Raw genomic sequence first — 13,871 nt, forward strand, 5'->3', positions numbered from 1 at the left:
TCTCTGCTGCTTTCACTTCAGTAAGCGATGCCATGCTACACTGGCTGTACCAGGATCTGACCCTGGGTCTTTTTGGAATTACATTTTTTTTACTGTGCTAGATTTACTGTATTTAATAAAAAAAAAAATCAAGAGGCAGAACACTTGCTATGTTTAGATGCAGAAATGAGAATTATCTTAGCAGCAGTAGGTGCAACGGGTGGCAGTAACTCCTTCCATTATTACTGCAGACATTGTGATTGAAAGCAAAGTCTGGGGCAGATACTCAAACACTATCAAGAGAATATTGTGAGCCAAATAAACACATTTCTGTCTTTTATTTTTTATTCTTATCTCCTTGATACTGTCATTAGCTGAAAAGTTTCAGCCTCTGTACTCAGTGGTATATCTGCAACTGCTGCTTCTGCAGCTATTGGCTTGAGGAAATTAAAATGTACTTAGCATTTCAGTAAACAGATTTACAGAATTTGGAAGTGGATTGGTATTTCCCTGGAAAATCTGATCGATAACTTTTCTGCTGTAATTGGGGAAAAGAAAGAAGCAAACTAAAATAAAAGTACCGGTATTTTTAATGCAGCCCATAATGTCTCAACACATTAGAAGCCTATTCTTGTTATTGTCATTACTTATGGTACTGGTTAACTATGGCAATCAATACCAAATCGCCATTGTGTTAAGCTCTGTACAAACATAGGAAGATATAGTCCTTGGCCAGAGGGCTTTACTGGCCAAAGTTACATCACCATACTTTGGCCCATTTGTTTTAATATTGTTTTGCAGACTGTCAGCCTGTAGTGTGCTTATGTTCTTGTAGAACTGGAAAGAAAAAAAAATGTGTGCCAGATCCTCTAATACCACAGAACAATGCTGGGTGCAAAAAAGAGGGGCAGGAATAGCAAAAGTGGCCTTATGTCACATGTATATTTCATCAATCCAAGGCCATCCTGAAGCTGGTCCACTCACTAGCACAAGTTAGAGTGACCTTCAAGCTAGTCTACCTTGAGCCAGCTACTCATGGTTCCAGGGGACTATTATAGAATGAATCTGGCTCAGAGTACAGTATATATGTGTAACAGACAGGAAAAATGACAGATGAAACACTTACCTCCATGTTTACTTCCCATTGAGTACAATAAAATTGCTTACCTAGTACTGGCAAAGAGAGTGCCAGTCTTAGGCTCTCATCCAGGTTTATATTTTGATAAGATGAGATAACTGTGACAAATTTAATTGAAAGTCAGATTTACCCTTTCAAGGTAAATATGAGAAACAGTCCAAAGGAAAAAGAAGGAGAAGTGAACCAATTCTTAAACATTGACACCTACATTTGCACCTGCACATTTATTTGATGCCCAAAGATGGTTTGAGAACTCAAATGTGGAATTAGACTTGAAAACTGATCTCAGACTTTAAGATCAGAGTTCTGAAAATCACATCCAAGAGTGACATAATGAAAACATTTGCTAGGAGGTATAAAGCAGGTTTATTAGAAGTGCTCACTATATAAAACTCAGTCATCTATAATATGTAATCTTGGAAATCTTGTAGTAGTTTAGAGGGGTAGGGTGGCTTAACCAGGAAGTCCCTTTCATATACAGTCAGTATGCAGTTGTCCTCCTGTGTTTATTCCCACCCCTCCTCCCCCCGCTTTGTTGCTTCATCGCAGTAGAGTAAATTTAGTGTAGTGGGCAATAATTGTCTACATTCTCTGAACATTCACATTCCCCTATCCTATCCAATCTTTTTCACAAAAGGAAGAAGGGAAGTACATTTTAAAAAAAAGAGCCAATTTATGTAAGTCAATTTAGTGAGTCACATAATATTTCACTGAATTTCCTGAACTTTCTAGAAAGTTCAGAATTACATCCAATGTAATTTAATTATACACAGACTTGTGGAAACCTGGAGTAAAACCAACAAAGTCAATGAAATAACAGAATCAGACAAATTATCTTATTGTCTTTCTTTTGGCTTTCACAGCCAATATAAGGCCAGATACTCAGATTGTATAAATCGACATACCACTGACTTCCATGGACTGAGCTCATCTCTTGTGACCAGTGATATCACAAATAGCCCCACTTTAATGACAAATTCTATATTTGCCATGTGATACTACTGAACAACTTGCCAATGTAAATTATTTATTCTGAGATCACCTGGGAAATAGGGTGATTGTTATCAACAGAACAAGATGGAAAAGGTCTACAGCTCTAAAAGTGATATTCCAAACACCTCGTCTATGAAACAAAATTCCTTTAAAAATCATTAACATTATATTCAACCATAAATCATTTTTCCAAAAGGTCATGAAAAAATTTCCTCTAATGGAAAAGTGTGAAGTCACATTTTTCCCAAACTTTTACTATAACAACTGTGAAGATTATCTATATCTTTATGAGAACTAGTTAAAATAAAACAGATTTCATGAAAGAACTTCATAGAGCATCATAATAGTCATTAAGTGTAACACTTGATCCCTCCTGGTCACAAGCTGGGAGACAAATTTGAATTCAAACTAAAGCAATCTCCATACAATTGTTTTCAGTCTCTTCAACAATATTTCATGTGTAAGCAAGTCCAAGGTCTTGAAGAACCCTGGGTGTGAGCTAGCACACACTTTTTCAGCAGCTTCAGAGCATTAAAATGTTGTGAACTGAACTGAATGAAAAAAGCTATATAATATCTTTGTAAGTATCTAAGCTTAGTTTTAAATTAGCACTTTTAGTGCATTGAATTTTCAGGAATATTTTTTTTCTATTATCACCCTTATAATATATCAAAGTGTAGTAGATAGTGTTTTCTCATAAGAGAACTAGAGTGACTAGAGGCTATTTCCCCCCTCAACTTATCTATGCAACTATTAACATCTTTGGCAGTGTAGCTTTCAAAGGAGAATATCCTACCCCTTCTCCCACCCAAAAAAAGTAATACTGAAAAATATTCAGTGCCACCCAATTCCCATATTGCATAGAGTACTCTGGAAAAAAAACAGTTATTCTGGAGAATTTGATGGTGAGTTCTATTCTAAGTTCTTATATAGCCTTGACCACTAGTGTCTGAGTGCCTTCTAGTACTACATTAAGCAATGACTAGCATCTCCCAAACATGGTTGATTCTCTTTCTCATTCTCTTTTTTTTTAGGAGGGGGGGTAGAATATATGTGCAGTGTAGTTTTTTTGTAGGTTTTTCATTTTGTGTGTGTGTTTTTTTTAATATACACATTGCTATGTGCTTATACGGGAGAAGGCAGGTTGAAGTTATACACATTGCACTCAGAACAGAAGATCTGTGAGGTTTAATGGTCTTTAGTTTCTGTGGCAGTTCATTCCACTGTCTCAGACTGGCTCAGGAGATAACTCTTTCTCCCACACAGATTAAGCTATATTTTTATAGTAGAAAGTTCCCTTGTGTCAAAAAAAAATGGAGTTGTGAACCACGGTCCTTTAGCCAGGTATATGTATCTGTGGGGTATCCTAAACCTGAACCATTGAGCACCTTGAAGATACGGACCAAAATAGAGAATCTGGTTTCTGTGAGAAGCCAATGGAGAGAGGAGAAGTCAGGTTTAGGTTGGGGTAATGCTGCTCTAAAATGAAACAAGTAGTCTCAATTTTGATTTCACTGGACATTTGGTCTCCTCTCCAAAGTACGCATCTGCTGAAAAATTCCTTTCTAGTCGGCATCTTAGCTGCAGCATAAATCTCTATTGCATATTCAGAAATGACTATGGCATCAATGGAATCATGCAGTATATGTACTAGAGATCTACAGTTATGCCATTATAAGTCCTCATTTGAAATACTGTGTAAAATGCTGGTAATCTGTGTTCAGGAAAGATGAATTCAAATTGGAACAGATGCTGAGAAGAGTTACTAGAATGATCAGGGGAATGGAGGACCTATCTTATCAGAGGAGACCGGAAGAGCTTGGCGTAAGTCTCACAAAAAGAGGCTGAAAGGGGATCTGATTGCCTTCTGTTGCTACATTCCCTCCCAACCACCCCTCATGTATTCTGAAAGATTCTCTTATCTCCTTCCTCTGAAGCATCAGGGATAATGACAACTAGGGATGGGACACTGGGCAGGGTCAGGGCCAGGGCTCTGAGGTGGCATCAGGGATTTTCTCTCTCAGGTGCTTAGCTGGCTGGCTCTTGCTTATGTGCTCAGAATCTAACTCAGGGGTGAAAGTAACTTAAAGGACTTACCAGTACTCCTAAGTTTTCAGAGAGGGAACCTCTTCTCCAGGGATGCTAATGGCAGGACAGTGGCAGACCAGACATTTGCTTTTTCTGAGCTCCATACAGCAGATCTAGGTAGTGGTGATTCCTCCCCTTTACCCAGTCACTTTCTCATACTCTGTGCAGGAGACCTAGGCAGTGAAGTGCCCTTTCTTCCACAGGTTTCACACTATTTCCTTGCCTAGGTTCACTTACCCTTCCACACACTAAGTTAGCTTGTTCAGCAAACTAATTACACTATTACTATTTAAAATATTTTAAAGGGTTGATGTGACATTACTTAGAATGGATTGTCAATAATATTCTTTTAAAATATTACAACTCGTAATTCTGGTCAATATCATTATTATTATTACACAGGCATGTAAATACAGCTTAAAGCCTATTCAGATTTCTGTATCACAGCTTATGCATCTTGCTTATTGTTTTAATACTATGGTAATACTGAGAACCATATGTACATGTTTATAAATAGCAACCATTAACTCACTTGCAATGCAGACAGTATTACCATAATGTTAAATAGGGTCTTTATTAGTTCAGGCTCATTATCTTAACAATTTCAGAAGGAACAAGAATATCAGTGTGATCAGATGTCTCCTTGTCCCTTAAAACTGAAATATATTGAAGTTTAATTTCAACAATATAATAATGCTTCCAGCTACATTTCATGCTGGAAACTTTTCTTTTACAGGAGTTATTGAAATATATTATACAATATTCACCTGGGGGGCAAAAGTTACTTTGTATCTGAATTGTGCATTCCAACACCTTATATTTGAATCTAAGGGTTTTTCTTAAAGTACAACTGAGCCCATTAATTGAAATCATTGCTCCAAGCATTCCTAGCAAAATATGATTTTAAAGTCATGCATCATGAAAAGTAGTCTTTTCAGGAAAATAAGATTTTTAAGCAAAAGAAAAGAGGTATAAAATTCCTTTATCAAATATGCCACTTCTCATTAATAAAAGCACTAAGATTATGCAAATAAAAATCATAATTCCTTCTTAGATTATTGTTCTGGAAATATGGATCCCCATGTCTTCTCTGAAAACATGTATAATTTCTATCAGTTGGTGTTGTTATAGTGCTTAAGTATTCTGAGTGATTTTTTTCATAGAACTATTATTTGAAAGAACCCACTTAATGTCAATGCTCTCTGTACTCCATTTATTCAAATGCTTTGCTTTGTAAATTAGGCTTTGATGCTATAAAATAGGGCCTCCTTGAAAGCATTCTGAATTTTCTATATTAGCTGGGCTGTCTACCTACCCCAACTTTGCACTTAGGGCATGTCTACACTACAAACATATGTCAGCTTAACGTAAGTGAACTTCCAGCCTCTGCATTAAGTAAGTCAGTTGTGTATGTCCATACCATACTCATTGTGTCAGTGGAAAGCAACATCATTATCAGTGCTTGCATCATACACAAATTAGTGTACACTGGGTAGCTATTCCACAGTGCAACTACCCACAGGGGGTAGTGGGAAGGTTTTGCGATACCTTATGAAGGGGTGGGGGGGATGGGAACATGGCTTCAACGCCCCATGATGCAGTTTTCTTCTTCCCTCCCTATCAACAGCAAACAATGTTGTCATGATTAGTTAGTAAAGGGTTAAAAATAGTACCTGGTAGGCACCTGACCTGAGGACCAATCAGGGAAGAGAATTTGAAATTCCTGGGAGGGAATTTTTTCCCTCTGTGTGTGTGTGTATTGTCTTTAGCCGTCTGGAGTTACAAGAGTCCAAATGTTTTAATCAAGTCTACAAGTTTCTACCTTTCTGAACTAATTTCTTCTAGTCAAGATAGTGAGTATTAGAAAGATACTTTGTGTCATTATCTAATAATCCTATGTTTGCAATTCTGTGTGTTTGTTATTGATTATTCTTAATTCTGCCTGTACTGGTTGTACTGAGAAGAGAGAGGATTCTCTCCAGAACTTAGCAAGGTTATACCCTATGAGTATCCAGCTTGGACTCATAGAGATTCTGTATTTTCTTGTTTTTCTTTTAATAAATTCTTTCTATAAAGATTTGATTAAATCCTTTCTACTGTGGATATAGGGGAGGAGGCTAAGACATTCTCTCTCGGTGATTCACAGAGTTGAATCGGTGTGTATCTCTCCCCAGGGGCTAGGAGAGAGGGAGGGGGGAAGTGGGCTGCTTCCCTGTGTGTAAAGATTCAAGGAGTTTGAATCAAGGTATCGCTCTCTCCGGAGCAGGCTGGAGAGAGGGGAGGGGGAAGGTTCCTCCTCTGTGAGTTGATCTGTGTTCCCAGGGAGTGTCTTTGAAGGGAGACAGGGGGGAAACAGGGGTGTCCCGGCCCACGTAATTGACCGAGGTGGTGGCAGCAAAGGGGACCTACCCTAGGATTTTGGGGTGGGGGAAGACATGCGGGTCCTCACTTTGAAACCCCCCAGTTTCAAATGAGGGTAGACTCTGACAAATGTTTGCTCTTTTTTTCCCCAAAAAGCTGGACCTAGCCACACATAGCCCATAGCTTGAGAAGCATGGAGCCTGCTCAGCTGCACACTCTTGTGAGCGTTACAAACACCTTGTGCCTTACCATGCAGTATTTCCAGAGCACAGACAGGAGCAGCCATGTGGAACATAGCAATGTCCTTCAAGCAGCTCTGCTGCAAGCCATAGAACAAAACAATTCCTGGTTGCTGCTGGCAGTCACACTGACTAGTGGGATCACAGTGTTATGCAGTTATGGGATGATGAGCAGTGGCTGAAGAACTTTTGCCTGCATATGTTCTTTGAGCAGAGCTTTCTGCAGCCCTGAAGCTTAGCAACACTAAAATGAGACCTGCTGACACTGGAAAAGTGAGTGGTGATCGCTCTGAGGAAGCTTGTGATGCCAGACTGCTACCAGTCAGCAGGGCCGCCTAGAGGATTCCGGGGGCCCGGGGTCTTCGGCGGCAGGGGGCCCCTTCCGTTCCGGGACCCGCCGCCAAAGTGCCCCAAAGACCCGCGGCAGGGGGGGGGGGTCCCCGCCGCGGGCCTTCGGGGCACTTCGGCGGCGGGTCCCGGACCCGAAGGGGCCCCCCGCCGCCGAAGACCAGGCTGCGCTTCCGCGGCGGCGGCAGCGGCGGCGGCAGGTCCCGCTTCCCCCTCCCCCCCCGGCCTCGGCCTCGGCCCCTTACCCCCCTCCCCGCCCCGGCCCGCTCTTCTCTTGGGGGCCCCTGCGGAGCCCGGGGCCCGGGGCAAATTGCCCCCTTTGCCCCCCCCTCTGGGCGGCCCTGCCAGTCAGTGCAGAATCAATTCAGAGTTGGTAAATCCACCATGGAGCTATTGTGACTGCCTAAGAAGGGTAGTGACTCTGGGTCATGTGCAGGACATAGTGGATGGTTTTGCTGCAATGGGGTTCCCTAACTGCAGTGGGGTGATAGATGGCATGCACATCCTTATATTGGTGCCAGATCACTTTGTTAACAAGTACGTAAACTGAAAAATATTTTTCAATGATGCTGCAAGCACTGGTGGATCACAGTGGGCATTCCACTGACATGGGAGCGGGGGCGGGGAGAGATCAGGATAGGTGCATGGCACATGCATCTTTAGGAACACAGGTCTATTCAGAAAGCTGCAAGCAAGGACTTTCCAGACCACAAAATAACCATTTATGATGTTGAAATACCAATGATGATCTTGAGAGACCCAGCCTACCCCTTGCTCCCATGCTCATGAAGCTGTACGTCAGCCACCCCAACAGCAGTAAGGAGTGGTTCAACAATAGGCTGAGCAAGTGCAGAATGGTGGTGGAATGTGCCTTTGGATGTTTAAAGGGTCACTGGCATAGTTTACTAGATTAGAACTCGGAGAAAGCAATATCCCCATTGTTATCACTGCCTGCTGTGTGCTCCATAGTATCTGTGAGGCAAGAGGAGAGTAGTTTCTGCAGGCGTGGGGTATGGAGGCAGATTGGCACACATTACCATGGCTCATTACTTAAATGGGTTTTCAAAGCCTCCCAGAGACACAGAACTCATTGCTGGACTCTTCTTATCGCCCTGTTATCTAATGACAGCTAACATAGAGCAGCCAGTTATCTGCATTATGCCTGCCCACACCATCCCCTCCATTGCATCAGTTTCCCTGTGTCCCTCACCCCCTCAAACCTCCCATGATTGGAATAAACAAGGAGCCTTTCTCAAAGTGTTTACTTCTATTGTACATGCAAATAACTGAAAGAACAGAAAAATAAGTTAACCTTGGGTAAACAGTCTGATAATATTGGGAGTGGGGGGAGAGACAAGACAAGTCAGCTTGTCTTTGAAAGCACAGTAGTCTTGACCAAAGGTCTTAAAATGGGCACCTTTTGTTCTTGGTAGCCTCCCACAGTGTTAAGTGTAAGGGATTCTCAACTTCCTCTCCCCGCCTACTCTGCCTCCTGGAACGTTTGGAGGAGGGGGATTGGGAACAGGTAGATATTTGCAGGTAGTTCTGAATGGGATGCAGAGAGAGTCTTGCCTCAAGCTTCTTTTCTTCAGTCTCAGCCAGATGCCTCAACAGGTCTGACTGGTCCTCCATAATCCATAGCATCTCTTCCTGCATGGCATGCTCCTGCTCCTTGGATGCTCGCCTGCTCTCCATGTCCACATCCAGTTTCTCTGACACTGAAGTCCTCTGAGCTCCATTTCAGCTATCCCAGAGGCATTCATTACCTAGCTGAACATGTCATCTTGCAGCCTGTTTTTCCACCTTCTAGTCTGCAAAAGTCTGTCTCCTGGTGTGGAAGATGCACTGAAGGACAAGCTTTTGGCTGTAAGGCATGCGAAGCACAAGGCAACTATTGTCAGTGCATATGCTAGTTCTAGTGCAAGGTTGCTATTTTAAACAAAATACTCCCCTTATGATGTTCTGGCTTGCACTTGAACGTAATCAGAATCCCTAGTTAGACAATTGATTTGCTGTTCCAGACATGATGAGTCTTGCCCTGCAGCATGGGCCACAGGCCTTGTGCTGCAACTTGTGGCAAACCTGTGTCGGGAGCACAGATGGGCAGTTAGATAATGCCCCCTGCGTCTAGCAACATGTGCATCACTTTGAGACCAGTGTTAAGCCACCCATACTTGCTATCTATTTCCCTGGTGGCTCTGGGTGGGGAAGGAGAGAAATACAGAAAGCCCACTCCCTCCCCACCCCCCTTCCCTTAACACTGCTGGTAGTAGATGCCAATCCCTCCAAAAAAAAGCAATGGCATGTTGTGGAAAGCATGGTTGAGGAACCCAGAATTCACCATGGGAAGTGGATCACATGCTTTATTGTTTGCAGTGCAAGCACTTGCAATGAAAATTTCCACTGTTTCCCCTAGGTGACCCTATATGATATCAGTCTCCTGAGGGTAACAATGGTGGCTAGGGAGCAGATGCTGCAAGAGTCTTGGTACAGACCTGGTCGTTATGCTGCTATGCTCTGTACAGCAACGATACCAACAAAGTTAAGATTGGAATGGTGTGGGAAAGTTTCCTAGTGTGGTGGAAGAAATAAAGCAATCATCCCCAGGAACTTTCTGCAAAGGACTGTGGAGTACCTCCATGAAAGATAAAACAAACTTTAAATAATCTTTTGCAGTTGTTGTTAAAAATGCATCTTTATGTTAGAATACATACAAATATGTGGTGCCATCTTTCATGAGACTGGAAGAAGTTCAGAGAACCTTTTTTAACCTGTTGCAAGGGTTATCTTATTTCATTTTAGACCTTGGAATTTCAGTGCATGGTTTAGCATCAGTTTGAATCAACCATATAGAGAGGTTTTTCAGTTATCAAGTTGATATTTTGGAAGTATATTAAGTGAATAAACACCAGTGAATGGCATAGTAATAGTTATTCTGATAAGAGTCAATTCACGTCTTAAAAGACTAACACCTAAGGTGACCAAAAGGCTTAATTTTTTACTTAAAAGAAAGTGAAGTTGCTGTACAAGGAGATGAGCTAAGAATTATCAGTAATGAATGGTCAAATTGAATGATCCAAGGGCGAGCCTGACTAGCCATCTATTTTTTTTATAGTCTTAAATGTCTACAGACAAAAATGTAACCTGAGTTTTCATATTAATATGAAAAGCACATCATAAAACAACACCAATATAGCACAGGGCATCTACTGGGCAGCTCTGTTGACTGGGGCATACAGAGCAGCATGATTGGCAATCCCAGTGCCTCAGGGATCCACTTGTTTTTTGAGACAGAGAGGCATTTTCTCCACTACTGTGGTATAAGCCTGCACATCCATTAAAGCTGTCAGGCTATGAGACAAAGGTGCTCAATGGGACCCAACATTTCCTACCCAAATCTTTCATCATGAGCCTAATTTTTATGTTTTGCTCTGTGCAACAAAAAAAGAAAAAACACTCAGTTAAAGGGTGAAGGTTTAAAGTACTTTTCAACATATTTAATAAGCACTGCCATTTTTTTTTAATTTACAGCTTCAAAAGAAGTCAGAAGGGGATTTTTTTTAAGTGTATTTGAGTCATCCAGTTGTATTCCCTGCCCCTACATTTGCTGGCTAACCTGTCTGGATGGTAGAGTTTTAATCATATATGCTAGCCACAACATATGTTATACACTCCCCTCCCCACGCACGAGTAGGTATTGTGTTCACAGTATTAACATTATATATAGGTGTTGGGAAGTAGTTAGCTGAATGTATTATGTTCTTCCCACAATTCTCATCACCCATGCTAAATATTCCATTAGACTTCGCAAAGCCGGTGTCAGCTTTGGCATGGGAAAAATATGAAACGTGTCAGACAAGATACATGAATGTTCTGCCCTTGTGTAAGCATGGGAAGTACCTTCAAGGGCAGTTGTCTTGGAATGTAATATCCAAAAAACACAGATAAGGAAAGGTACCAGAAAAAAAATCAAGAAGAAAATTTACCAATCAACCTTTTTAACCGTGGGTGACTTGTAGCTTGTAAACAATCATGCTGTAAATATGGCAGCTTTTGAAGGCATATTTTGGAGCATATTTGTGTAAGATGAACAGAATGTTGAGAACTGCTTCCCAGAAGCACTGATAAAGCAATAAAATACAGACCGGAAAGTTAATGTTGTCTTTAGCCTATTTGGCTAAGCTTGTTTAGTTCATCTCTTAAAACAGTCTTAATAAGAGCCTACAAGTGTAGTCAAGCAATTGGCTATATGGTTAGCAAAAAATGGCTTATAGCTCTGCTTAATCTCTCCCTTAGATATGACTCCATCTGCCCCATCCTCACATATGGGGTCCGTCCAGCCCATGTACCTTATATTGAAAACAAGCATATGGGAATAATGCAGAACTCATACTATGAGGAATGCCTGATTTGGTCAAGCTCACTCTAGGTTATACCACCATACTCACCACGATATCCAAGCATCTATTCATCTGACAAAAATGACAATGCAGAGTTTTGTCTGAGTAAGGTTAATCTATGTTTAAACAAGTACCACCTTGGGCCCAGCTCTTAGAAAAGCAAATAACTGGAAAAAGTAGGTATTTCTGCATAGTATTAACCAAATTGTCCCCTTTCGTATAAGTGGTATAGAGGTCTTTGCAGACTCCTCTCAGAGCTATACCCAAGCAGAGCAGCGCAAAATGCACCTTAGCATCCTCTCTAACCTATGCAAATTTAGTATATGGACAGCTGTAGAAGATGTTGTTTCAGGATGTCTGGGAGTTCCAGGTAAGAAGAAAGTGAATTCTAAGCATAAGTATTTAGTGCTGGTAAATGTACATTACACAACAGAACACAAACAAAATATTCAGATGAATGGAGTTACGCCAGCATAAAACTAGAGCAATGTAGTAAGAGGAGGCCCTAAGATACATGTTTATATATATATCTATATATACATATATAAACATATATCTTAGGGCCTCCTCTTACTACAAGCAACAAACTGGTGAATGAGTTCTTTTGATCTATCAAGGTTTTTATGCTGTCTTTAACAGCATGATACCTAGTCGTCTAATTAAACAAAGCTAACTTACTGGGGATTTGCCTTATGAAGGAATGGAGCATTTGGCCACATTTTATTTTTTATATAAATGAAAGACTATTTTAACAATGTACCCATCAGATGACTGTTGAACAATAAAATTTCTAATGTCATGATACTTCCTTCTATGTTTATGCATTCATAGGTATCCAATTTCTTTGTATGATGGTGTGCATTTGCTTTTTAAATTATTCTGAGTCTATTGATAGGATTGATCATGCAAGCAGTGCTCACATATAAATACGGCAATATATTTGCAGAAAATCAATTTCAGATTTGTCTTAAATGGATTAGATGACCGATTTCAAAAAGCTAAACTCATGTAACAAGAAATATGTGTTATGTAGGTATCCAATCAGAATATTTGGATTGGTAAAGTCAAAAACTCAATGTAATCTGATTAATATGCTATCAGCCAAAAACCACTTGCAGAAATTATTCAGTGACAATTTAAGAAATTAAAGAAAAATCATTTCTAGACAATTCACAGCAAATACCTTATGGGTTTTTTGTTAATTGTTTGCCCAGTTCCAGAAGAGACATACTAATGAAAATATGGTAATGTAATACCCATGTAACTGAATTTTTATGTTTTCATACTGGTACATTTTACAATGTATACAATTTAATATTTTCTTATTTTTATGACTAAGAGATCACAAATCCCTTTACAAAAGAATTAGTTATATGGATAATGAAGTAGCTCTTCTAAGCAAACCAAGCATCCACAAGTGGCCTCACACGAACATAAGAACATATAAGAGTGGTCATAGTGGGTCAGACCAAAGATCCATGTAGCCCAGTATCCTGTCTTCCATCAATGGCCAATGCCAGGTGCTCAAGAGGGAATGAACAGAACAGGTAATCAAGTGTTCCATCGTGTCACCCATTCCCAGATTCTGGCAAACAGAGGCTAAGGACACCATCCCTGCAGATCCTAGCTAATAGCATTGATGAACCCATCTTCCATGAACGTATCTAATTCTTTTTTGAACCCTGTTATAATATTGGCCTTCACATCACCCTCTGGCAAAGAGTTTCACAGACTGACTATGCATTGTGTGACAAAATTACTTCCTTTTGCTTGTTTTAAACCTGCTGCCTATTACTTTCATTTGGTGACCCCTAGTTCTTGTGTTATGAGGAGGAATAAACAATACTTCCTTATATACTTTTTCCATGCCAGTCATGATTTTATAGACCTCAGTCATATTCCCCTTGAGTCATCTCTTTTCCAAGCTGAAAAATCCCATTCTTATTAATCTCTCTTCATATGGAAGCCATTCCATACCCCTAATCATTTTTGTTGCCCTTTTCTGAACCTTTTCCAATTCCAATATATCTTTTTTCAGATGTGAAGACCATATCTTCATGCACTATTCAAGATGTGAGCATACCATGGATTCATATAGAGGCACTATGATATTTTCTGTCTTATTACCTATCCCTTTTTTAATGATTCCCAACGTTCTGTTTGCTTTTTTGACTGCTGCTGCACATTAAGTGGATGCTTTCAGAGAACTATCCAAAATGGCTCCAAGATCTTTCTTTATTGAGGTCTAAATTAGCAGTTATTTTATATGTATAGTTGCGATGATGTTTTCCAATGTGCATTACTTTGCATTTAACAACATTGAGG

The sequence above is a fragment of the Mauremys mutica genome, chromosome 1, assembly GCF_020497125.1.
Source record: "Mauremys mutica isolate MM-2020 ecotype Southern chromosome 1, ASM2049712v1, whole genome shotgun sequence".
Taxonomy (NCBI): domain Eukaryota; kingdom Metazoa; phylum Chordata; order Testudines; family Geoemydidae; genus Mauremys; species Mauremys mutica.